Here is a 27332-nt window from a genome sequence, read left to right as displayed (position 1 = left end):
TGCAGTCTTGGCAGGCCACTGCCTCTTAAATCTCTTTTCTGTGATTTTTCACACTCGCATTTAAAAGGCCACCGCTATGTGCTCTAGAATAAGGTATTTACTTAAAAATACCCATGTCTGGAGGAATAATTCTTGTCTTTAGGGCACAATTTCGCTTTTCCGTGGTACTGCACCCCAGGCTTGGGATCTGGGCTGGAAGACAGAGGGAGTTGGGTACGGGAAGCTCATCCTCTTGTCCTCTGATTGGTCGGCTCGCACTCCACTCACGCAGCTTGCGTCTCTGATTGGCTACCGTGCCCCCCCCCAACCCCGGGCCGCGACTACTTTGTGTGCCGGGGCAGCGCGCTCAGCAACTCGGTTTCAGTTCGCCGTCTGGGCTGGTGTGAGCTAGCTCTTCGGCCCACTGCTCTGCATCGCGGGCGCCAGGAATTTCCCGAGTCCGAGCGGGTAGGAAGCATCCTAAGGAAAAGGCTCCCACTCCCCCATCCCGTCCTGTGTTCTCTTTCTCGTACTGAATAAACTTCCGCCTCAGAGGGGCTGAAGCAGCCGCGGTTCGCGGGGAGAGGCCAGGCATCGAACTCAGGCCCTCGTGGGAGATCTTTCTGTCCGGGCGAATGTGGAAACACCGTTCTCACAAGATAAAGTAGAGCTTCGCTAGTCGCATGTGGGTGTGATGCCATTCTATGATCGCGTTGCAAACTGCAGACGAGTGGCCAGACCTGTCTGCAGGAGCTGAGCAGCAGCGATCACCCATAACAAGTAGCAACGAGCCTGCTTCCAATCCCCACTACCACTGCTCCTTAGAGTCGCGGGCTGAACTGGCACGGGCCGGTCCGTTCCCGGCGGTTGAGAGTAGGGCATTCCCTGGAGGTGGCGCTCCCGGGAGTGGGAGCCCGGCTACACTCGCGCCCCCGCTCTCAGCCTCCGGCCTTCAGGCGGTAGAGGGCGGCCTACGCTCGTGTTGGAGCCGGCGCTCGCGCGCAGTTGCTGCCCTGCTGGAAGTCTCCCGGTCCTGCTGTGGCCCGCGGATTTGCCGGGCAGTGGATGCTGCGGCTACGCTATCCAAGGGCGCAGCGAGGAGGGGGCGGGGAGAAGCCCTGGCACATGCCAGGGTCGCCGTAGGTGGCAGCGGCTGGCGCATGCGCGCCGCCTCCCAGCAGCCTGGAACGCTGAGGGGCGCGCGTCCCCATTCGCGCGCGCACGCTTGCGCTAGCCTGGGCTTCCCCGCCTTCGCTCATAGTCAGAGCCGCTCCGGCGCGTGCGCGCGTTATCTCCGGCGGACCCGAGTGGCCGGGTTCCCTCTGCTCCAGGCCCCCGCCTCGGGCCGCCCCCTCCTAGTCCCTAGTCTACCCGTCCCCTTCCTCTCCTCGCGGAATGGGGCCGGCGCCACTCGGGGTCGCGCGCCCCGGACCCGGCTCGCGCTCGGTCTCGCGCTGTCAGCTACTGCCCGGCTCGCGCCGCCTCGCGCTCTCCCTCAGTCACTGGCGCCGAAGGCTCCGTTAAGCAGCGGCGGCGGCGGTGGTTCCTGTTTCCGTTTCTTCCTTTCCCTTCAGTCGGGAGTAGCATCCTCCACCCAGCCACCCCTCCCACTCCCCCAGCGCTGGGCAGCTGCGGCTAAGGGCTTTGGCGGCGGCGACTGGGGAACAGCGGAGACTGCCTCTCCTACCGTCTCGGGTAAGGGGGCGTTTGGGGGCCGGGCCCCGCGCGCCCGAGGGTCTGGGGCTCGGCAAGCGCGGGATCTGATGAGGCTCCGGGAATGTGACTGGAGGCTGTCGTTGCTCTTTCCCCCCAGGCCTGATGCTGCAACTGCTGCCGCTTATCTAGCGGCTCCGGGAAAAGTGGGGAGGGCACCCCGGGACGCTCTGGCGGGTGCCTTTGGGCGGCCCGAAGGGCGCGGGCTAGGGGGTGAGGGGCGCCTGTCGCCCCGGCTGGGACGCGGAGCGGCGCCGCCGCTGCCCTCAGCGTCGCACATCCTTGCATAGGGCAGGGGCCGAAGCCGAGAGGAGAAGGGATGGGGGCAGGGTGGGAGGTGTCCCTCTTCTCTTTTCCACACCTATCTGCCCTCTCGACGGCAACTCGGTCCCAGTAGTCACGGACTGTGGGGAGGGGGATGCCTGTGCGTTAGGGGCTTTCTAGAGGTGTCCTGGGGCTAGCAGTCAGGGAGTGGACCCGTACAAAGATCCACTCCCGGAGAGGAGGGCCAAAGCTTGGGCACTTAATGGCGTGAGTGCCCCTGGTCCTCCCATTTAATGTGGAAATAATGATTTGGCGGCTTTTGAGTAAAGTTATTTAGGAAGGTCAAATGAGTCCATCTTTATTAGTCAAGAGGTTTGTCCTGTAAGAGTGAGGGTAGTCGGACGCAGCACCTGTTCTCTCACTGTGGGGATTGCAATCTTCGGCTACACAGAACGTCAGAGACGCAGTGTGTTTCCTAAGTTAAATGGCAATGTCATGGTTAGGGTTTATCCCTGGTGAGCTTTTAACTTTTTGCCATATATTATTAGCCTTTTAACTGAGGCCTTGGATAAAAGCAGGGAGAGGTGTTGTTTCTATTTCCCATGATCGAATTAATTTACAGTTGACTCGATCCAACTCAAGAAGGTACACCTAGGAAACCAGAATCTCCAGTAGATAACCCCAAACCTCGAGGTAACACAGAACAGATTTCAACAAAAGTTTTTTAAAAATCAGTTTACAATTAAACTCACCACAAGTAACTGATTGAACTTTGTCTTGGCTCTCTTTAGAAACAGTAGGCAAGGTTTCATTATACCAATTTTTTTTTCTTTCTCTTGTTATTCCTGGGCTTAAGTGTATGTTTATTTTCTTGGTTAAATTTAAATTCCATGTGTTTATGCATAATTCTTTTGAAGGGCGCATCATATAGAAAACATTTTAGGAAAGAAGTAAGTTGTATTCTGCCTTCTTTAAAATAACCTAAAATGCAGTGTTAAATAATAAGGCCCTGTATGTTGCTAGCATTGTGAATTATACTATAAAATGTGCATAGAAAGTCTTGATTATTTGATTTAGAAATACAGTAATAAGAATAAGATGAGAATTCAAACATTCGAAATTGTAATTTTACAGCTTAGTATGTAAAAATATGGGGAGTTAGAAATGAATAGGCTATAAGGAACATAGAAGGGCGATTTGGAAGCATGGATTTTCCTTTTGTTGCTTTATAAATTGAGAATTCTACTTGAATTGAAGAGCTGAACAGCTGGAACGAAACTTGCATAGATTGCAGAAACAGTTGCAAAATGTATCTTCGATCAAGTGATGAGCTAACATGAAGAGTATGTTGTGGTTTATTTGGATAGTGATTCAAAATAATTTCAATAAAATATAGCACCATATAGAATATGTTTTAGGATGTCCTTAAAATTTAAGAGTTGCTTGAAGTTGTTCTCCTACAAGCCAGTTCTATTTGAGATGTATAGAACTGAAAAAAACAATAATTATGATTACATTCTGCAGTGTTTGGTTACACATTTTAACTAGTTAATTTAAGGAATTGGAATGCCTTTTAAAGTCCTGAATTTTGAAATTTGCTAGTGGCTTGGAAAAACTTGTGTTTCTTGTTTATTTTTTTAAGTGCAGTTGTATTAGTAGATTGGTCTGGAGAGGGAGCTAGTGCCAAAGCAAAGCATAGCTTAATACATGTTTGAACTTTTAAAACACCCCAAACCAGATTTTCATTACCAGAAAAAACATCAATTTTTAATTAAAAGAGTAAGGGAATTGATATGGGCATATATTTGTATGTAGTTGTTTATATATATATTATGGAGTATATATTTATTATGGAGTCTATATATTATGTATTACAAATTAGAATTTTCAGGATCTGAAATAATAAAAAGTACATGTTTAAGGTTTATTGAATTTCTCATTTAAAATCTCTGAAAATATGCCCCAAAACTTTATGTGATAGTAGTTTCTTTTGTGCAGTGCATCACAAAGGAAGGAGTAGATTTTGACTCTTTGTTTATGTTGCATCTTCTTAAATTTTTTTCATTATAATAGCTACAGTCCTAAAATTTCAAAAATCTTCAGATAGAGTCCTATATGGGCAAAGATACCAATTTAATAAATACCTAGTAACCTTATTAAAAGTAGAGGTACTTTCAATAAATAAACAGACACTTGAGACATCTGGAGAGCAGAATCCCAAGGTCACTTCTTAACCTCTGTCTCCTGCAGTGTAATGTAGTGAGTCCAGCCAATCTAATAAATTGAATTTGTGCCTTTGAATATGAATATTTTTTGGTCTATGGCACTTTTAGATTTCTAAACTGTAATCAGTTAGGTATGTGAATTTACTTCTCACAGTTCATATATTCAAGTTTGAGGCCAGAAATTGATAATGTATATAGCAAAATTATTAGAATATTTAGTTTTCTGAGGATAGTGGTTGGGCTCTGTGTTCGTCATTGCTCTTTATTGTGTAAATAGAATCTCAATGATGGTAAAATTTAAAAAAGTAGATTCTTTGAAAGGAATGACAGTATTTATGAGATACAGAATAGTGAGATGTTTACCGTACTTAAGGGGTTAATGCTACATATTAACCCCTTAATATGTAGGGGGGTTAATATTTTTATGTATCTTTTACCATTTTTTTTTACTTTTTTCTTTTACCATTTTTAATGGTTATTTTTGATTTACTATAAACTACATTTAGTAAATCTCTTGGCTTAATTAAATGGTAAATACATCCATTTCATATTACAGCACATTTATAAAAGTAAAAGTGTCTCCATTTTATAATCATAAGAGTAAATATAAATATGTAAATAAATCTCTTGACTTAAAAATAAAATAAAACTAAGATTCTAAACAACTCTGAAACTAAAAGTATTATAGTACTTTTTATACCCTGCATCAATACTGGTCCTTTGATACTTTTCATGTGAGATATCTACTTCCAGTCTTCTATAGTTAACAGTAATGTAGTAGGTGTAGCCTTTAGGGGACTAATACAAGATTTCCTTTGGTTCTCCTTTTAATGGTTCTCTGGCTTATATTTATGTATCATAAAGTGTATGGTTTCTTTTTTGCAGTTTGAATTGTTATTGAATTGTAGTTTGTTATACTGAGACAATTAAACATGTTTAAAAGTAAAAGATATTGACAATTGATTTTTTAAAAGTTTCCCAACAGATGAAAATGATATGGGGATGTGTATGCATTTAAGATATATTGTTTAACAGATCAGTCTCAGTTCTCAGCCCGACTTTCTTTCTACATTTTACTCTTTTGCTTACATCTTCCCTTCCTCCATTCACCCTCCATCATCCCACAGTTTTTTCTTTGGAATAATTAGGAACCAAACCAATCCAATGAACCATATCACTCACCTGACATAGGTTTTTCCTCTTTGATTAAATGACTATCTACATTTCTACAGTATTCTAAACGTATAACCCATATAAACTTTATATGATACTGTATGTTTACTTTTTAATGGAAGAAGAGCAAATAGAACCATGGGATTATGCCATATGTTTCAATATGAGTTACTCATACTCTACAAAAAACAGCTATAGGATTAATTTCATTTAACTTTTCTTTTGAAAAGGCTTTCTTTGCCATACCTAATGCTTCACTCACCTACTTTTAAAAATATCTTTTTGTAATATATATATATTTTTTTTGGTCAGAAAATGAATGTGAAAGGAAAATGTGTTTTGATTTTTAAGTTTTTTTTTTAATTGACAAATTATACCAATATAAGGCTAATATTGATGTAGTTCAAACTTGCCTTTGGTATATTATTCTCTTTTCTTTTGTATTGGTTCTGTAGTATAACCTCTTCATTGAAGCACTGGAATAAAACTTGAGAGATCACTTCTGATATGGTCCCTGTATTTGCTGTAAGTTTTTCAAATGTATTTTCCCAGTGAGATAAACTGAATAAATATGACAAGATATTTATGTTAAGATAGATATAACAGTTCTACTTGCCACAGTCTTGATGACTAGTTAGTGTAAATAAAGTTCATGTTATAAAATAATAAAATATTGATGTCAATTTTAGAAATCAAGCTAATGTTTATTTTAGAATCTGTTATGAGAAACGTTACATGACATGAACTTTAAATTCGGTAACTTTCTGATTATAAATGAACAAAAGTAAAATAAAAGTGGGAGATTCTTCTATTCGAATTACCTCAAACATATAATTAAAATGAACCTGTTTTGTGTCTGTGTAAATCTTATTCAGTCAAGATTTTAATGAACTATGAGTGAATTTTAAATTTTTAATAATTTGGTAAATGGTTATTTATATCATATCCCATAAATGAAGTATCAAATCCCGTTAATAGCTAGAACCAGAATAAACTTTCCTGTAGGAAAAATAATATTTACAAACTATCAAACTATAAAAGCATACCAAAGTTATTAAATGACTTTAAGTCTACATTTCATAAGCTAGTTTTTAAAATCATTTTTATAATTTTAAAAGCATAATTGATTGTACTATCTTGATTAGTGTTAAAGGTGGAAAATATAATTTACAGCTTCAGTATTATATCCATTGTCTCAGACCTTAGCTATGTTTGGAGCAGTCAAGGAAAGGAAGAATCAAGGTTGAGAGAGACAGAGGATTGTGCTGGTTGATGAGCCTGCCCCTTTTGGAGGTGAGGAAGATTTCTTCAGTTTTCCTCTCTCCCTTTACTTCCTTTTCCTCCCTGTTTGTCATCCTTCCTCTCCCAGCAGTGGTAGGAAATGTAGGAATTAACTGTCTTTATAGGATTTTTTTTCCTTAGAGCTCACAGAACATGTCGTGGTAGAGTATTAACTTTTATGTTACAATAGGTTTATTATAATGATTTAGTTTCCTTTTGAGGCAGTAGGCAAGGAACGGAAGAATTTCAGTTGGTATAGAGTTTAATACTATTTATTAAAAAATGATTTTGCACCTCTATATAAAAAAGGATATGGGATATATTGGTTCATTGTTAAGGGTCCTGTATCAGTCACGTTATATTCTACTTAATATTTAATATCATCATTTCTTCTTCCAATTTCCTGGAGTGCATTTTCATGCCTCTTGTGTTATTTTTTTCTGTCTTCATCTACGGAGTTTTAGACTACAAGAAATTGGTTTTTTAGAACATTTTTTCACCTTCTTCGTGTGCCTCATTGCAATAATGTAAAAAAAAAAAAAATACTGTGTCCATTGAAGAGAACTAACTATTAAATCAGCGGCAATGTTCTCCATTCATGGAAGTACTGTTAGCAGGTTTAAGCCAGTTATTGTGAAAAGTTCATAAGGAGAAAGTGTGTGTTTGATAATTAGGCCCCCTAATCATTTGGGATCTGACTGAATTTCTCTAACGCGTGGAATTATACTTGTACCTGAAAGAGAGGTATATTCAGTAGAGATCGTGTTATATTTTTCATGTCTTGATTTCTTTGAATAACTACTTAGTTCAGTTAGCAAATGTCAAAAGATCGTAACATTGAGAAAACCTATTTAAAATTAGAGCTTAGGCCAGGGTAAACATTTTGCTTTCTTTTTATAAGTATCAGATTTTTCTTTCTCTTTTAGAAAGTTTAGTGAGACCCTAGGGCTCAGGAAGGTGGTAATTGAAATTCTTGAGGCCAAGAAGTCTTTCCTTAGCTTTGATAAACTAAGCCTCGGCAGCATGAGAAATGTAGGTTTACTGAGTAATCCTGATTGCTTCCTCTGACATAGCTACAGGTCTCTAGGCCTCCATTAATTAAAACTATGTTTATTTTTAAGGTCCAAACAGTAGAACGATCAACTTAATACTTCTCATGGATGTAAAGCCTTCATAGAAAGAGAGAGAGAATGTTATTTTTAACTTGTAAGTAAACAAAGAATGTGCTGTCAATCTGAGTAAGCTAAGGTTGCACAAATAATAACTAAATAAACTTGTTAATACACAATTAGGAATAATTCTTCTTAATACAAGGACTGTATTAGTGTTTGAATTATAATGGTGTAAATGTTGTAATGAGAATAAAATCAGCAAGGAATTCTATTTTGAAGCAATTTGTCAGACCAGATAACAGATAAAAGAACACATCCTCTATTCTATAACTGTCTGCAGAGGCTTACTTAGGTTAGTGCTGATCCTGTCAAGAAAGAAATAATGATCAATATCTAAAGTGTTTTCACAGAATTTTGCATATTTCCTAATGTGTATATTTGTGCAGTACTGTCACTTTCTGTTTCCATGCAAATGCGAGGTTGGAAGTTGGGGTCCCTAATTTGGAAATTCTGAGGGGAAAAGGATCCGAAATTTGAGAAAAGCTGGTTTCTTCATGTTTTAGTGATATTTAGACATATAGTTTCCTAAGAACTCTGCAGACTTAAAACTAAATTCTGAGTTTCCTCTTAGGAACTTTTTGAATAGCTTTATTAAAGTTTAATTTATATAGCATAAAAATTATATTTCAAATTTTAGTAAATTAATACAGTTGTGTAACATTTATCACAGTCCAGTTTTAGAACACTTTTACTCTGCAAAAAGCTCGCTCTTGCCTGCTTGCCCAATCCCTGTTTCTACCCTCAGCCCCGGGCAACCACTGATCTGCTTTTTGTCTCTATAGTTTTGCTATTTCTAGAAATTTGATATTAATGGAATCATACAATCTGTAGTCTTTTGTATCTGGCTCCTTCGATTTAGTATAATTCTGTTTAGTAATTTGAATGAATAAAGTAGAAGAGCCTTGAACTTGAAATCAGGAGACTTGGATGCTAGTGTTGGCTCTGCCACCAAATGTATAAACTTCCCCTCTGGACCTCTGCTGCTTTCTCCATAAAATGGGTTATTTTGATTTTCTTCTATTTCAGTTTTCACAGCTGGGTAGATATTCACTGACCTTTTCCTAGAATGTACCTAAAATGTTCCCCTTAAATGTAGTCACTATGAATCGAAAAGTCAAGATGGCTGATTAAACTTTTTCTTGGGCATTTCTTAGTTCCTGTGCATAACTTTGAGAATAGAGATAATCTTAAATGCTGACTTAATAATGAAGATTTTTGAAGAGAACAAAGACAAAGTTGAATAATTCTCAGAGGTAGAAATTCAAAAGTGATTGAAGTTTCTTTTCAGTTATTTTTTGTTTGTTTTGGGTGTAGGAAGTGAGGTGAAACTATTTTAGTTAAGTTTGAACCAAGTTGGGCTCAAGGAAGTTGAGTGGGATTAGACTGTTTTTCAAAGAAGAACCAAAGAAAATGTATGTCTCCCGACGGAAGACGCCTAGGGCTCATTTGGAGGGAAAGCCAATAGGTAACATTTAGGTGACAAACTGGGGCAAAAAAATATGTATATAGAGAATTAAAAATAGAGGTGTGCATGTGTGTGTGGATGTGTTTGTAACAGGAATAGGCATCTGACGAGTAGGCTGATATCAGGTATATGCCAAATGGGTAATGTGCATTTTTAATATAATATTAAAAAAAGATAAGGCATTGAATAACAGCTAGCTAAATTTAAAAATGGGAGTGCTTTAACTACTTTCAAATATTCAATAATTTGACTCTTAGAAATCATTAGAGCTTCTTGTTTTATTATAATAGAAAAAATGTGTCTATAAAATGATCGAACTTTTATTTTTACCGAACATACTAGAATATATATATGAGTGGTAACCCACAGAGCAGACACTGTGGAGGAGGGGAGTGTAGCTATAAATATATTTTAATGATGGTGTCATTATAGCAGCATAAGAAAATTTGTTTCATGCATTGTAGTCACACTTTCTGTTCAAAAGTAGTATTTCTAATTTAGATAAACCTATCTAAAATTTATGATAACAAGAAATATCCCCAAATCAAAGCTATATTTAAAGAAGATTTGTCACTTTTGACAATGTTATAAAAATTGTGTTAAGACTTTAAAGAAGTTCCAAAAGTTGAATCCCAAAGCTTTTTATACAATGGCAGCATTCTAGGAATAAGTATAGAGCTTTCTAAGGTGACTATTTTTATGGCAACACTATTCTTTTGAATGTATGCTATGCCATATTTATTTTTAAATGTCCCACTGAATTTGTAATACATATGAAGTACCTAAGCATGAATTATGTAATTGGAAAAATTTCAGTGTAAAGGAAAAGAGACACTTCTTTCTATAACTTATGAAGCTTCAAAATATTAAAGACGATCATCATTTATATTTTCCCAGGGCATTTTTATTTTTAATCATAATAATAAATGAGCAGCTGTCAGAAGATATAGCTATTTCTAGGTTTAGAGTCCTTATTCTTTATATAGTTCTCTCAAATACTTGTCTTTTCGAAAGTAGATATTAAGGATTTCTTGAGTAATCAAATACTACTTTGATATTTAAGCAAAACATCAGAGCAAGACTAAAACCATATTAAAGCATTAAGATGATTAATTTAAAAGATTTGACAGCAAAGAAAAAATGGAGTAATACACAATGGAAAAGAAATACAGAACATCATTACCTCAGATCACAATATAGAAAGCTGCCTTTAAAAAAGAATAATAATCAAGTCAATAGACTAAAGAACTTGTGCCCTCTGCTAGTTAAGTGAAAATGAGATGAATAAGTGATTAGAAAGTGTGCTCCAAAATACTTATATTGGTTGGCAATTCTTTTCTAATTGATTTTCTACAGGGGTTATTTCATACCTATTCTACCCACTTCCTAGCCCCTGATTCCAGTACATAGTCCGTCCTGACTTAATAATTGTTCAACTTACATTTTTTGGACTTTATGATGGTATGAAGGTAGTATGCACTCAGTAGAAACCATACAACAAATTTTAAGTTTGATCTTTTCCTGGGCTACCAGTGTGTGATACCATACTTTCTCGTGATGCTGGACAGTGGCAGCCAGCTGCAGCTCCCAGTCAGCTATGCAATCACAAGGATAAACAACTGATACCGTACAGTGTACTGTGTTGCTAACATTTTTTGGATAATTGTGTTTTGTGTTTTTGCATCCTATCATGTCTACAAAGTGCCTAACTGTAGGCTCACGTAGGTGTTCTGAGCACATTTAAAATAGGCTAGGCTAAGCTATGATGTTTGGTAAATTAGGTATATTAAATGCATTTTCAACTAAAGATATTTTCAGCTTATGGGTTTATTGGGATGGAACATCTTTACTGTCTTAGATTTTGTGGGTTGTTTCACTTAAATTTTTTTTTTTTTCAAAAGAATAAGACGATTAAGATGATCAAACAGAAGCTTCTTCAGCTTTGCTTTTCTTTATCTCTGAATTGTGTAATTTCTCCTCCTCTCTACCATTTGGTTTTAAGGATGTGTCGTTTAGGCTTTCATGGCTACTTCATGGCTACTTCTTTTATCCCTTTGATCTATCGGAATATATATAGGTTCATTTGTTAACTGCTTCATCATTTTTATTTCAACCTCCCCAACAGCATCTTTAATGGCCTAAAACAACAACAACAACAACAAAAAACCACTCAATACCTTTCTTTATTCTTTTTTCTCTCTTTTCTGTTTTTTCTTTTCTTTTTGTGTATTATGACAACACCTCAAAGGAAATAGCAGTATGTCTATTGTTTCAATTTTGCGACCTTCTTTTTTACTAAACCTCTCTTTTGTTGCCAGTGACCTTTGAATTGCCAAATGAGGATTTTTTTTTCAGTCTTAATTCTTCAGATTTGACACTGTCAACTCCTATTTCCTCTTCCATTCTCCTTATAACTTCGTCACCCTCCTGGCTCTCCTGTATATTCTAGTCACTCATCTTTTCATTTGCAAGGTCAACTTGTTTCTTTAAGTTATGCCTTATACATTTTCCGTAATTATTTTCCTTATTCCTTGGCTTTAGTGAGTACCTCTTTCAGATGACTCCTATACTTTAAGTGTATGAACTTCTGTTTCCAGCTGGAGAGCCCCATATGTTTGTCATGCCGTCAAGTTCGATATGCTCAAATCTGAATTTTCTTTCTCCTAAAATGTATTCTATCTAACTTTCCTTTCTTTGTTACTGCCTTATCCTTCCCATTTCCCAAACTTGAATTCTGAGTCATCATTGATTTCCCCATCAGATCCATTCAGTTCTCAGCCTGTGAATTCTGTTACTACAGTGTTTCTCTACTTTATCTGCTCTTTTCCATTTCATTTTTTACCAGAAGTTTAGGTTCTCATACCACTAACATATAAATAATTATAATTTGGTAATTACTATGATAAGGAGAAGAGGCAGTTCTACTGGGGTGCAATGTGGGGGAAGCTGTATTTAAGGGAGGTGACATTTAAGAATAAGTAGGGGCATCACAGGCAAACCAAAGAAAGAACTTATTAGAAGTTTATTATATGTTGTGAACTCATAAGACTTTTGCTTTAATCTTTACTTCATGTGTGTGTTTTTTTCTATTGGCATATGCTATTGCTTTTCTTCAGATATTGATAAAGATCAGTGAATGAACAATGTGAAGTCAGAGTGACACAGAGTAACATATCTTTATTACCTAGCTTTGAGCGAGTAGAGTGGCAAAATGTAAGTTGTGAAAGTGAGCACTACCTGCATTGAAGTCTTAGAATCTGACAAAAATTTGCATTAAAAGCTGTTTTTAAGTTCCTGACACTTGGAATGTAAATCTTTGGTGGGCAGCTATTTTCAGTCTACTTATATATGGCTTTATTTTTCATTTCTACCTCTTTTCACACGTGTGATTCCCCTACAGTAGGGCTGTGTAATATCTTTATATTAATAGCCACTAATACTGAAGATAAATTAATGAAGGCCACCGCAAGTAAATAGATAATTTACTATTTTTGCTTTTAGAGAAACAAAGCGTTTCGTGCTTTTAAAACGGGAAGCATTAAAAACAACAACAATTCTAAAATGGTTTATACGAAAAGGTAACTTACTGGCTTTGTAAGTAGGAAGAACAGAGGTGGAGGATTCCAGAAACAGGCAGATCCAGGAATTTAAACGATATCTTTAGGATATTCTCTATTTGTTGCCTTTACTTATTTCTGTGTTGGTCTTATTTTCTTGCTATGTTAGAAGCCTTCTTTCATGGCAGAAATGCATGTTTCAGACCACTGAGAACTTAACAGTTTCTGAAGGAAGGCCTCTATTGCGGCTCATTCTTGGACTAATCACTGTTGGGAATTGTCACTGACGTTGTCTTCAGAACCACATAAAACGTGGGAGGGTCAGTTCCCCAAAGGATGGGAATATAGTAGTTCCCCCTTATCCACAGTTTGTTCATTCCTTCGTTCCTTTTCTCTCTCTCTCTCTTTCTCTTTTTTCTTTTTGCTTAGAACATATTTCAGATGCCTCCCATTGAACGTTGGCAGCCTGGAAAAAACATGGCCAGGAAATTATTATAGGAGGGTCCACAGTTTCACTTTCTGTGATTTCAGTTACCTGCTATCATTGGTGGTCTGACAATATTAATGGAAAATTCCAGAAGTAAACAGTTCATAATTTTTAAATTGTGTGCTGTTCTGAGTAGTGTGATGAAATCTCTCTTTTGCTCTGTCCTGCCCCATCCTGCCCCAAATGTGAATCACTGCTTTGTCCAGGATATCCACGCTGTATATGCTACACGCCCATTAGTCACTTAGCCGTCTTGGTTATCAGACTGACCGTCATGGTATCATAGTGCTTGTGTTCAAGTAACCCTTACAGTAGCCTAACTCTATGTCACAATGCCTTCATCGTTCTTCTTATTATGTAGGCATTGTATCTTTTCACATTATCACAAGAAGAAGGGTGAGTACAGTACCGTAAGATACAGTCATACATCACATAACGATGTTTTGGTCAGTGACTCACTGAATATATGATGGTGGTCCTATAGAATATAATGGAGCTGAAAATTTCTTATCCCCTAGTGATGTAGTAGTTGCTGTAAAGTCATAGTGTAACGTATTACGTGTTTGTGGTGATGCTGGTGTAAACCTACTGAGCTGTCAGTCATATAAAATTGTAGCATATACGATTATGTGTGGTATCTAATCCTTGATAAGAAGTGACTGTGTTACCAGTTTTTGTATTTACTATACTTTTTATTGTTATTTTATAGTGTGCTCCTTCTACTTATAAAACAAAAAGTTTGCTGTAAAATAGTATACCATGTTATGCCAGCAGCAGCCTCATATATCTCGTATTTACTGTGTCTCTTGATTGCATAGTTTTCTCTTGTTCTTGATTTAATCTTGTGTTGTTTTGTTCATCATGGTCCCTAAGTGTAGAAAATCTACTGCTAGTGCTGCCAGTAAGAAGCCATGTTGAGTAATTAAACTGGAAATGAAATTAAAAGTGATTAAGGACTACAAAGGTGGAAAATCAGTGATGATTATTGCTTGCCAGTCAGGCACGTCCCATTCCACCATAGCTACAATTAGGAAGAACAAAAACAAAATGACAAGCTGTTAAAGGATCTGCTTTATTGAAGGCAATGAGACTAACAGAAATTCGAGAAGGGCTTATATCAGGCTTGGAGAAATTTCTAATGACTTAGATTGGAGACCAGACACAGAAGTGTATCCCTCTGAGCAACATGACAGTCATGGCCAAAGCAAAAAGTTTGTAATGTTGAAAGAAAAGGCTGGATCCAACTCTGCTGTTGAATTTATTGCTAGCTCTGGGTGGTTTAAGTGAATAAAGAATTACAGAATGTGAAAGTGAGTGATGAATATGTACATGCTCATGTGAAGAGAGCTAAAGAATCAGGTAAACTGATTGTGGAAGAAAATTACTTGCTAGAGCAAATATTTGATATGGATGAAACCTCCCTATTCTGGAAACAGATGCTTGAAAGAACTTTAATCTATGAGGAGGCCAACTCAATGCCAGGTTTCAAGGCTTTTAAGGACAGGATAACAGTCTTGCTTAGAGACAATGGTACAGACTACAAATTGAAACCCTTTGTGATCTGGCACAGTGAGAACCTCACGGTCTTCAAGAATATCAGTAAGTACACACCACCAGTGTACTGCAGGAGCAGTAAGAAGTCCTGGATAATTCAACTCCTCTTCTAGGCTGCCCTACTGAATTGCTATGCCAGTGAAATGGAGTACTGTTTGGAGAATAACACACCTTTTGAGATTTTGCTGATTGTTGATATTGCTCCCAGATATCCTCCTTTTATTGGTGATCTTCATCCCAATGTCAAAGTGGTGTTTCTCCCTCCAACACCACCTCTTTGATCCAACTAGTGGATCAAGAAATTATAACAGCTTTATGGCCTACTGTCTGAGGAGGACCTTTGTTGCAACTCAGCTGAGGAAGACACTGATGCAATTCTGGAAGAATTACAGCATCTGTGACTCCATTAAGAACCTTGCTTAGGCTTGGGGTGATGTCACCAAAGAGTGTGTGAATGACATCTGGAAGAAGAAAGCCAAGATGGTTTGTCCATGACTTCATGAATGTTTTTCAGGAATGAAGAGGTTGTAAAAATCAACAAGGCTGTGGTTGAAATGGCAAATAACTTTAACCTGGTATGGATGAGGATGGCATTGAGGAGCTCCTAGAAGTGGTTCCTGAGGAATTAAATAATGCGGAGTGGTTGGAACAGGAACAGGAATGCATAGCTGAAGAAGAGGCAAGAGGAAAAGAAACTGCAGGAGAATAAAAAGAAAAATCTTCAAGGAAATTCACAGTGAAGGTTTAACAGAAGCTTTTGCAGACCTCAGCAAGCTCTTTAAAAAGTTTGAAAGCCTGGACCCCAACACCAAAAGGTTTTTATTAATAGGAATGTTCATGGAGCATTGTTTGCTTACAGGCGAATATGATGAATAAAGAAGTACACTAAGCAGACCACCAAGGACATATTTCTGAAATTAATGAACCACAGCCAGTTCCTTGAGGTATTCCAGAAGAAGCCACTTATCATAGGGGACAACAGCTCCACGCGTGTAATTGCCCTGAAGATCTTCCAGTAGGACAAGATGTGGAGGTGAGAGACAGTGGCAATGATGATCCTGACTCTGTGTAGACCTAGGCTAATGTGTATTTTGTGTCTTCGTATTTAACAAAAAAGTTTAAAAAGTAAAAAAAAAATTTTTAAGTAGGAAAAAGCTTATAGAATAAAGATAAAAAGAAAATATTTTTGTGCATCTGTACAATGTGTTTTTGTTTTAAGCTTTGTTATTACAAAAGAATTGAAAGTTAAAACTATTAAAAAGTTTATAAAGTAAAAGTTACAGTAAGCTAAGGTTCATTTATTATTGAAGAAAGAAAATTTATTTAAGTAAATTTAGTGTAGCCTAAGTGTACAGTGTTATAAAGTCAACAGTAGTGTACAGTAATGTCACTCGCCAGTCACTGACTCAACCCAGAGCAACATCCAGTTCTGCAAGCTCCATTCATGGTAAGTACTCTATACAGATGTACCATTTTTTATTTTTTACACTGTCCTTTTACTGTACCTTTTTATGTTTAGATATATTTAAATATACAAATAATTACTATTGTGTTACAGTTACCTAAATTATTCAGTACAATAACATACTTTATATGTTTGTAGTCTAGGAGCATTGGACTACACCACATAGCCCAGGTGTGTAGTAGGCTACATAGTCTTTGTTTGCCTAAGTGCACTCTGTGATGTTCATATGATGACAGAATTGCTTAATGACACATTTCTTAAACATATCCCCATTGTTAAGCCACGCATGACTGTATTTTGAGAGAGAGATATTCACATAGCTTTATTACAATATATTGTTATAGTTGTTCTATTTTTAAATTAGTTATTGTTAATCTCTTACTGTGCCTAGTTTATAAATTAAACTTTATAGATATTGTATGTATAGGAAAAAACATAGTTTGGGTAGTGTTTGGTATCATCTGTGGTTTTAGGCATCCACTGGAGGTCTTGGAATGTATCCCCCAAAGATAAGTGTGGGGGAACTAATTATTATTAGCCGTAGAAATAGGGAAGGAATATGAAGTAGGCAGAAACAATCTGTAGTCATTACAGAGGAGGAGGAAAGAAAAGAAGGGAGTGGTAGACACAGGGAAAGAGAAATGCATATATAAGAGAGAGAAGTGGATAAAGGGAAGGGTACCTAGTATCCACTGAGAATTTACTGTGTAGTAAACCTTGTGTTAAACATTTTACATTTTATCTTCACAGCCCAGTGGAGGCAGCTATATTATCTACAGAGGATAACCATTTCTAGAATTAGTAATTTAAAAAAAACTTTCCTTTTTCTTTCACTCCTTTTTTCATTTGGCATATTTTCTGTATTTTTCATGCATTAAATTAAAAAAAAATTTAATTATGTGCAGTCAAATTCACACTTTGTGATATACAGTTCTATGGGTTTTGACAAATGAATAGAATTTGTATCCACCACCATTAACATGACACAGAGTTCCTGTTGCCCCTTTATAGTTAGCCTCTCCCAGCTATCCCTCTGATAGCCCTCTGGTAAACATCTATTCTCCATGGCTATTGTTTTGCTTTTTCCATTTATAGGTTATTGTCCTATACATGGGATTATAGTTATGTAGACCTTTGAGTCAGCCTCTTTCACTTAGAAAATATATTTGAGATTCATGTTGTTGCATGTATCAATAGTTTGTTTCTTTTTATTACTAAGTAATTGTAGTATGATTGGATATACCATAATTTGTTTATTCATTTGTTGAGAAATGTTTGGGTTATTGCTAGTTTTCATCAATTATGAATGAAGTTGCTACAAACATTTGAGAATAGTTTTTGTATGAACTTAAGTTTTTATTTCACTCGAGTCAATACGTAGGAGTGGGATTACTACATCATATGGTAACTGTATATTTAATTTTGTAAGAAACCGCCGAACTTCCAAAGTTGGCTATACCATTTTGCATTCCCACCAGCAATGTATGAGAATTCCAGTTGCTCCACATCTATACTAATGCTTGCTATTGTCAGGTTTTTTTTAAATTATTTATTATTTTAGCTCTTTTAGTAGGTGTATATCATTGTGGTTTTAATTTGCATTTTCTTGATGACTAGTGAGGTATATTTTCATGTGATTTAACATACCTTTCTTTAACAGTGTGAGAATGCTTATCTACTTTTTGAGAAATGATTGCAGTTTTTTTTCAAAACAGAAGAGTAAATGACTTTGACAAGGCTTTTGACATGCATTTGGGTTGTAGCTGCTACATCACACAATCCAGAGGACCATTCACATTAAAAAACACAACAAAACAAAACAAAACGAAACAAAACAAAACAAAACAAAAACAAAACTCTCTGGAATGGTGCAATGCAGCAATCCCAGCTATATATTTACAGCCATTACCTAGTTTTTGGTGATTTGATTTCATGGACAATTTGAGTGCTATCAAATGATGTATTTAAAAATCATTTTCGATGTCTCTCTGAAATGAAATTTCGTCCAGGAGTAGATTCTGAAGAAATGTCCTGCAGGCAGTACATCTAATAGATCAGACTTGGGAGACAGAAAGGCTTATTTCAGATACTCAGCTCTGCTATTTACTGCATGAGTGACTTTGGGCATCTTATCTAGCTTCTTTGAAGCCATTTCTTTTATCAGTAAAACAGGGTTGATAATACCTCCCTTTTGTGGATGTCATAAGAATTATCAATAATGCATGTAAAATACCTGACATAGAGTAGACCTCCTCTAGTTGCAACTGCTTTTACTTCTATTTCTTACCACTACTTGGTGTTGATTACTCAAAAGACACATCTAACAAAGGCTTAGTATACCAGCAAAGTAGAGGAAAAAGAATTTTAAAATAATTGAAAGCTCCTAATTTAAAAAAATTTTTGAAGTAGTAATCAAAAAGAATAATTTTATTGAATTAACTTGTTTAGTATTTAGTAGGGGGTGATAAAGGGTTATGCTATTATATTTTTTGTTCTTAGGGCCAAAAGATCTTGATTTGGTCCTACCACCACCACCTCTGTATCATGCCTGTGTTAAAGAAAGACCCTTTGAAATATATCACCTAATGCTTAGGGTCTTAAAAGCAATTTACTTTTTTTGAGACAAGGAGATATGTGAATGAATACTAGTTGACATTATTAGTTCTGTCTAGTAAAGTGAGGATATTTGAAGTCCCAGGGAATTTTGTAAGACTTAAAAAAACTTTATATTTCTTCATGATGGTTCTTCTTATGATTCTGTGGACAAAAAATGGGGAGGGGGTTTCTACGGAAACTAACTTCACAGGGCAATCTAATTACAAATTACTAATGAGGAAGGTCATGGTGGGTAGCCATGCCCTAGGCATATAACTTTTTAGTGAAAGGTTTATCTTTAAGCAAACCTTGCTCATTGTTTCTATGCATCTAGGTTAACACACCTTTGAAATAAACTGTAACCACCTCAAGAGAGCGCATAACCTTAACTATCCTGTAATCCAACACCCCTGCCCCACTTTGTTTTTTCCTACTTCTATGTAATGTAATCTTACATTCCCTCCTTAATTTCAAATGAATAAAAGAAACTGCAAAACTGTTATTCTGCAGAGTGTTTGAGATCTTGCTCCCCTGCATTTGTTGTCAGTTTGGCTCACATAAACTTATAAAAATTCTCTACAGGTTTGGATGTTTCTTAACATTGACTATTCTGGGGTGATTTCAGGAAAATACTTAGAACAGTAAGGAAGGAGAACCAGGGAGATTAGATTTCCTTTGTGGATGGCTACTAAGGAGAGACATTTACCAAGCAACGGAGTGGGTATGGAGAGGAGGAGTTTAGGCTTAGTTTCTGGACCAGGGAAATAACTTATAAGTCTTAACTATAGAAGAGTGATGGTGTGATTTTGTTTCTTTGTTTGGTTTTAAACTGCCTCTCTCTACAGAGGTATGAAACCAACATGTCTAACAGAAAACACCAAGCTAGAGACAGACAGTTGAAAACCAAACAAAGAAACAAAATCACATCATCACTCTTCTACAGTTGAACTCTAGATGTTGTTTCATTTTCCACTTCTATACGTTTTCTATAATATTTGTTCATAGGCACAACACTGCAATTAGAAGCTGCTATCCATACTAGTTAGGTAGTTTCTGAAATTTTAATTATTTTAAAGAAAACTTGTAGTCAGAAGTGTAAAAGAATGTAAGTGCAGTTACAGATATTTTATTTCCTAATGAAAAAGATATAATTTCTAAAAAATAATGTGTAGCCATTAAAGTCCGTCCCTGCCCCCTGCCCCCGTGGTGGTAGACATAGACTGGTTTGGTTAATTGTCAACTAGCATCTCCTTCAACAATTATGTCTGTATCACTAATGCCCCTCTTTTTACTTGCCTCTTTGGAGAACTCATCCTGCTTGTAGTCAAATGGTCCAACTCTTGTCACCATCACAGTTATTGGTTCAAGGATGGTTATGTGAAATTAGCAAATACTAGTCTTGTCTGCATTTTTGAAACTCCACCTCGCAGGAAAAGAGGTCCTCTTTAGTCTTGAGGCTCTAATGTTGTAGAAAAGCTGGTTTAGAATCATACTCAGAGAGAAGCAGAAATAGAGATGGAGGGAAACAATCTAGTCTTTTCTTCTGATAATTTGCAGTTGACACATAATTTCAAGGATGGGATAGAAGTTTCTTCAAAGCCATAATCCTAAATATAAATAAATTAAAATAAATAAATAAATGAATGAATAAATAAATAAATAAATTTCAAAACATGTAAAGGGGATGGAACTTGTGTTCTTGGTCTTTGAAGAAAGTTCTTGCCTGTTACAAAAATTTTATTGTCTTAGTTATTCAAGCAAATTACTCATTTGGTAAACTAGAGTGTTTCATGGAGAAAAAAAAGAAACTACAAGTTTTTCTTTATGGATGCAGAGTATTTTTAAAGGGGAAAAAAATGCCGTCTTAAACTATCATAAAATATGCACAGAAGTTTTCTAATGCTAAGAAACCATCATATAAATGTTCTATACTCTGGTTCTGCTCTTGGATCTGTGTAAGTAGAAAATGATTTTATTTTTATTTTAAGAATATTATATAGAAAAGTTATGTCTCAGTGGCTATATTGATCCTTTGAAATGTATGATGGTACCTAATAGAATTTGATTAGGACTTATAACACTTCTCTGTCTCTACCATAGATGATAATATTGTCTTTTATAACTTTATGTTTCTTTCCTAATGCAAAAAGTATTTATTTCGTGGCAGAATCATCTATGATTTCTTAAATGGCATCATATACTTTTCTAAATTAAAATTAGAGATTTTTCCTAAAGTCTTTGTTGTTCATAAAACAATAGATAGGCAAATGAAAGAATATTTGTGAAGAGTGATCAGAATACTTTTAATAATGTCACACCAGTTTAAATATAATGGATGAAGAAATATCTAGATTGCAGTGCAGAGAAAGAAGAAGGCAATGAAGTGTGAAGTTATCTTGTTGGATATCACCCTAAGGATATGTTACTCCTGAGAATGAACTAGCTTCTAAAATATTCCAGTTTTCCACTCCTCATGACACCAAATTTTCTTTCCTGCTGCGCTTGGCCATCCTTTCCTTGTACTTCTGAACTTTGCCTTCTCTTTTAGTGAGAGTATTTTTAAATAGCTTTTCTTTTGTCCTTGTAATTCCTGCTCCTGTACTGCGTAGTTTCATAAACTTCACAGTACTGCTGTCCAGTCTTGACAGAGAGGCAGATTTTCTTAGAAATTTATGTCCTTGAAATTTTAAAAGTATGCCTCCTTGAAATTTTAAAAGTATGTCTATTTATTCTCCTCTTTGATTAGGCAGTTCAGTAACTTGTTTAGCATGAAAGGAAGACATTTTAATCACTAGGTAGTAAAGCTTTACTTATTTTATTCTATTTGTAATTTTAAACCTCAAACAAAAAATAGAAATTACATCGAATCTCAATGTATCATCACTTGATTTTAACCTCCCTCAATGCTTTCTTTGTTGGTGTATTTTCAAAACAATACCAGAAATCATGCTGTTTTATCCATAAATACTTGAAGATGAAACTTAGATTTTTTTGTAGCATAGACATTATGCCATTGTCATACCTAAAAAAATTAACTGTAATTCCTTAAAATTAACTAACACTCAGTTCATAGTAAACTCCTCAGTTATGTACAAAAAGTCATTTTGCATTTAGTTTGTTCGAATTAAGATCCCAAAAGGTATACTCACTGTAACTGGTTGTGTAACATCTGTTTTAAGTTCTTTTAATCTAGAACAGTCTCCTCCTGTCTTTTTTACTCACCATACTTTTGCCTTGCCAAAGAAATAAAAAATTGTACTTTAGTGGTTTTGTTCTGATAGAATTTAGTTAGGTTTTGAATTATTAGCACTTACTATAACACATTTGATTTGTATTATTTCTCCTTAATAAAACCTAGTTTTCCAAGCTTGTTGGTGAGCTGCAGAAAGTGACTTCTTGTCCTAAGTAAATTGTCCTAACCTTGAGATAAATCTATCCAGAGTCTCTCTTGCTGGCACGGACTTAACTTCTCTGGTGATTTAAAGTTTTTATTTATTTATTTATTTTTTAAACTTAGATTTTATGGCACCTGTGGCTGGTATGTAATTCACAGGCATTAGGGTTTATCATATGTCCTAGTCTAGTTATCTCATTTGTTGTAGATGAGAAGTACCCTTGACCTTAGTGAGACTGAGGAGAAACTTAACCTGTGTAGCAATTTATAACAGTGGAATCTTGTAGTAATTATTTTAGACCCAAGGTAACAGAACTAGACCTGTATTTTATAATAGAATCAAAATCACACCTGCCACTTAAGTAAAAGACGGAAAAATGAATAAATGTAAGCAAGTTATACAAAAGAAATATATTTTACATGAAATTTTAGTAGTTAATTTCTTATTTAGATGATAATATAGGATAAATGACAAGATATTTTTTACAGAGACAATAAATTGACAGTAACTAGTTTTCTTTATAACTTTTGGACTTCATTTCCTTCCTTCCTTGATATGTGGAGACCTTTTATATACTATGGTTGTAGAGTTAGAGGTGAGCAAGATTATTGAAATGTAGATGTCAGTTTAATTGTAGTTTATAATATTACACCTTAGAATAGTGATCATTTCCTATTTTCATATATTTTTAGAAAAATGTACATGTTGAATAATAATTAAAAAATTTGAACCAAGCTTTGGTTCACAATGAGATTCATTGAACAAGTAAAGTTTTTTAAGTTTAAAATGAGTACAGTATAGAGGGGCATCCTACAAAATATCTAACTGGTGCTCCTCAAAACTATCAAGTCATTCAAAAGCAGGAAAGTCTGAAAAACTGTTATAGCCAGGAGGAACCTAAAGAGACATGACAACTAAATATAATGTGGTATCCTGGATAGGCTCCTAGAACAGAAATAGGGCATTAATTAGAAACTAAGGAAATATGAATAAACTATGGGTTTTATTTAATATTAATATATTAATAATGGTTTAATTTGAACAAATGTACCATACTAATGTAAGATGTTAATAATACGAGAAACTGAATAAAAGGGCGGTATATTGGAACTCTGCTGTCTTCTGAATTTTTTTTTTAAATCAAACTATTCTAAAAGAGAGAGTCTGCATAAGAAATGAGAAATAGTTAATTTTTAAAAATTATGAGTCTGTATAAGATATGAGAAATACTTTATTTTTAAAAACCGAGGATAGGGTCATTTGACTTATTTGTATACTTAAGGTCTAGCATATTGCCTAGCACAAAATAAGCACTCAATAAACTTTTGATGAGTGATAATGTTACACTTAGTTTATTTTGTGGAAGGAGCTTCTGGAAAGATGAATAGAAGGAAGTTGAAAAAGAAGCTATTTAATTTTCTCGATTTTTATTAAAAAGCTACAAAAACTCAATTTAATACAAGTTGAATTTATTTGAATACATTTTATACTCAATGAATTGAAAATGTTTACATAAACTTTCTGTTATTGCTTGTGAAGCCAATTTGAACTCCTCAGTGTTGTAAATGATTGTGAGACTACATAGAGCTTAGTTTAGTTTATAAAACCATTTCATTAACAAGCTGAGTGCTAAAATATTAAACATAGTCCCTTTAACAAGTAGAATTAAATGTAATAGTAAAAAATCCCCTAAGTATATCAGCATCATTAGTCATTAGGGATATGCCAATTAAAACCAGAAAGAGATACCACTATATACCTAATAGGGTAGCAAACCAAAAACAAACAAAAGACTTTGACAATACCAAGCTGGCAAGGATGTGAAGCAACTGAAACTCTCACACATTGCTGATAGGAATCCAAAATTGTACAACTACTTGGATAACAGTTTGGCAGTTTTTTTATGAAATTAATCATACACTTAGCATAAAACCCAGAAATCCTACCCCTAGGTATTTGCCCAAGAGAAATGAGACTGTTTCCTTAAGAACTAGTATATGAATGTTTATAGCAGCTCTGTTCATAATTGTCAAAAACTGGAAACAACCCAAACGTCAATGTGTGAATGGGTACACCATACAATGGAATACTACTCCATTATAAAAAGAAACAAACTGTTGATAGATGCAGCAACTTAGATGAATCTTAAAGGCATTATGCTTGGTGGAGGAAGCCAATCTCATGATTCTATTTATATGACTGTTTTTAGAATAGATCACAGGTTACCAGGGATCATGGATGGGGAGAAGATGTGGCTATAGAGATAGCTTAAAGGAATTTTTTGGTGTGATGGAACTGAGTTCTGTCTCCTGAGTCCAGTGGTGGTAGTTACACAAATTTATATATGTGCTGAAATTCATAGAACTCAATATTCCCACTCCCCCCAAAAGTCTATTTTACTGTGTGTTAATTTAAAAAGTAAAACCAAAGACATATATATACATGTCTGCATTATAAGGCATTTGGTCTAACTACTGGCCAGTGCTGTCTGATGTTTATTAGATTTTTTTTAATGTTTAAGGATTTGTATGCAAAGTGTTATATAGGAAATTTTTTATATTAAAATAATTAGTACTATAATCATTCTGTACAAAGAATTTGGGTGGTTACCTAGTACGATTTCACATTTTTGAATAGGTAATAATTGTCATTTATTGAAATAATATTATCCAGTGGGCATTTTGCTGAACATTTTAACTATACTTTGCTCATAATTATGGTTAAACATTATTTTCCCTATTTTACACATTAGGAAATTGAAACATGGAGTTATTAGATGACTTGCCTAAGATCACACAGGAATGTGATAGAGCTGGAATTTCAACTATGTCTGTCAGACTTAGAACCCCACTTCACCCCAAACCATTTTATTATAAAATAAAGCATATATTCAGAAAACCACACAGAACAAATGTATTTAATGTATTATAAAGTGAACACAGTTATAACTCTCACCCAGTTCATGAAGTAAAACTTTGCCAGCTACCCCAGAAGCTCTCCACATACTCTATCCTAGTCATAACTGCATTCCTCTGCAGTAGTAACCATTATTTTGATTTTTATATTTAGCCATAGTTTCATCACCCAGGTGTGTATCTCTAGATAATATGATCTTGTCTATTTTATTTTTTAATTTGATTTGTCTTTTCATCCTTTTAATTTGTGTGTCCCCCTCTCATCTCTTTCTTTTCTGTACAGTTTTTGCTAGTAAACCCTGGACTGTTGGACTTATCGAGTTTCCCACAGTTTGGATTCTGCTGATTGCATACTAGTGGTGTAATTCAGCATGTCTCTCTGTTCTCTATGTGTCCTGCAGATTTTCCAGGGGATGCAGAGGCTTGATCAGAATCAGGTGTGACTTCTTCTGCAAGACTGACTGTGGCGGGGGCGGGGGAAGGGTTGTGTTCATCAGGGGGCACTTGGTATCTGGATACGTCTTTTTTTACGAGATGTTAGGAGCTATTGATATTTAATGCCTAGATTCAAGAATTCATTGGGGTTTGCAAATTGGTGATATTCTAAATCATTTTGCTTTTATTTATGACTTTGGATACTGCCATAGAATATTCTCCTCATCTGCTATTTTTATTATTGAGTAGTGCAGTATATAAGGAAAGGCAGGATAAATGCTTATTTCTTTATTTTTACTAGTTTTTCAAAACAGTGATTTTGTTTCCTAAAAACCTCTGAAGATGTTTCAGTTTCTTTTTAAGGATTTTCATGAACTCATGAATTCAGACATTTAGATTTTAATCTGTTGTAATTAATATGGTCAATTAGCTCAAATTGTCCCCTCTTTGACCAGTGAGCCTTTTAAAGAGGTGGTTTCTGAATCTTTTTATATACCTGACCCTATTAGTCTTTGATAGCTTTCTTGCTACTGGTTTGGTAAGTTGTTCTAAGCTTATTTCGTAATTTTCTTCCAATTCTGTGGAATCAGCCATTTCTCCAAAAATCCCTGGCAATGGAGATTATTATATCGAGTTAATATTAGTTGAGGAGAGCCTCAAATAAGAGCCACCAGTAAAAACAATTTCTATTTGCCTTAAAACAATACCTGAACCGTAATAGGAACTCAAGAAATATTTGTTGAATGTATGTTAGGATGTGAATATCTTTGGGTTAAGTCCTATGATTTTGTACCTCTTTTTTCCTCTCATGGTGCCTGGCTGCTAGGTGCTCAGTAAATATAGTGAAGTGAATAAGATCATGGTCTTCGATAGCAGACTTTATTCTACCATATATTACTTGTGTGACCTTGAAGAGAGAAGTTTACCAAACTTCACCAATCTTTTATTTCTATGTCTGTGAAATGAGTTAATAACTAAGGTTGTTATTTTGAGGTTTAACTGAAATAATTTAACATCAATTAGTAATAATCAATAGTGGCTGGTACATGGTAGATGCTTAATAAACTATGGTTTTTACTGTTACTGGGTTTATATGTTTTCTTGAACTAATTATATTTTATTTAATGTCAATGTAAAATCAAATACATAGAGTGTATGTACTAATTGGTGGGTGAAAGCAGCCCAACAGCAGTCTGGGTAACAAAAACGAACTAATTTGGCATTATAAATTTCCTTTTGCAAATGAATGTAGAAAACGGGTAGTTGCATGTATTAATAATTTGAACCATAATGTTTGCCAAATTGATTATGAAACATTGTATTTAGGGTGTTATACTCCTCAAGTAGAAATAGACAAAAAGATGTGTTTTCTACAGTACACCAAATTAACTTGTAATACAGTTAGTCTTTGATTTACTCTAGATTTAAGTGCTCTGTAGAATAGAAATTGCCTGGAAAATAAGTAATCCCTGTGTAGAGGAATGCTTTCTATTATGTGGTCAGATTTTTCAGCAAGTACTATTAATTATCTTTGACCCCAGAATCTGCTGCTGAATACCTGCCTCTTTGCAAGACTGCCATGCTGCTGTGGGTGTCAGTGACATCTCTGTACTTACTGACAAACCTGGAGTCAAATGAATTCCTGAGATCACCATTT

The 27332-nt window shown here is 35.8% G+C and overlaps 1 protein-coding gene across 9 annotated transcripts in view; it reads left to right on the top strand.

The window, feature by feature from the left end:
* Nucleotides 1-320: 320 nt before the first annotated feature.
* FUT8 (fucosyltransferase 8) overlaps nt 321-27332 on the top strand; it is a 205222-nt gene continuing 178210 nt past the window's right edge. For 2 of the 9 annotated variants that reach the window (XM_011384300.2, XM_011384264.2), the window contains exon 1: nt 321-447. The gene's annotated coding sequence lies outside the window, so the exon portion shown is untranslated. Of the gene's footprint in view, nt 448-1193; nt 1675-5809; nt 5880-6553; nt 6648-7756; nt 7842-27332 lie in introns of those variants that run through there. The other 7 variants (XM_011384247.2, XM_011384282.2, XM_023526973.1 and 4 more) reach the window with 6 other exon arrangements.

This window comes from Pteropus vampyrus, unplaced genomic scaffold (genome assembly GCF_000151845.1).
Source record: "Pteropus vampyrus isolate Shadow unplaced genomic scaffold, Pvam_2.0 Scaffold15, whole genome shotgun sequence".
Lineage (NCBI taxonomy): Eukaryota > Metazoa > Chordata > Mammalia > Chiroptera > Pteropodidae > Pteropus > Pteropus vampyrus.
Note: the sequence above shows the minus strand (reverse complement) of the source record. Positions and strands in the feature narration are given on the sequence as shown.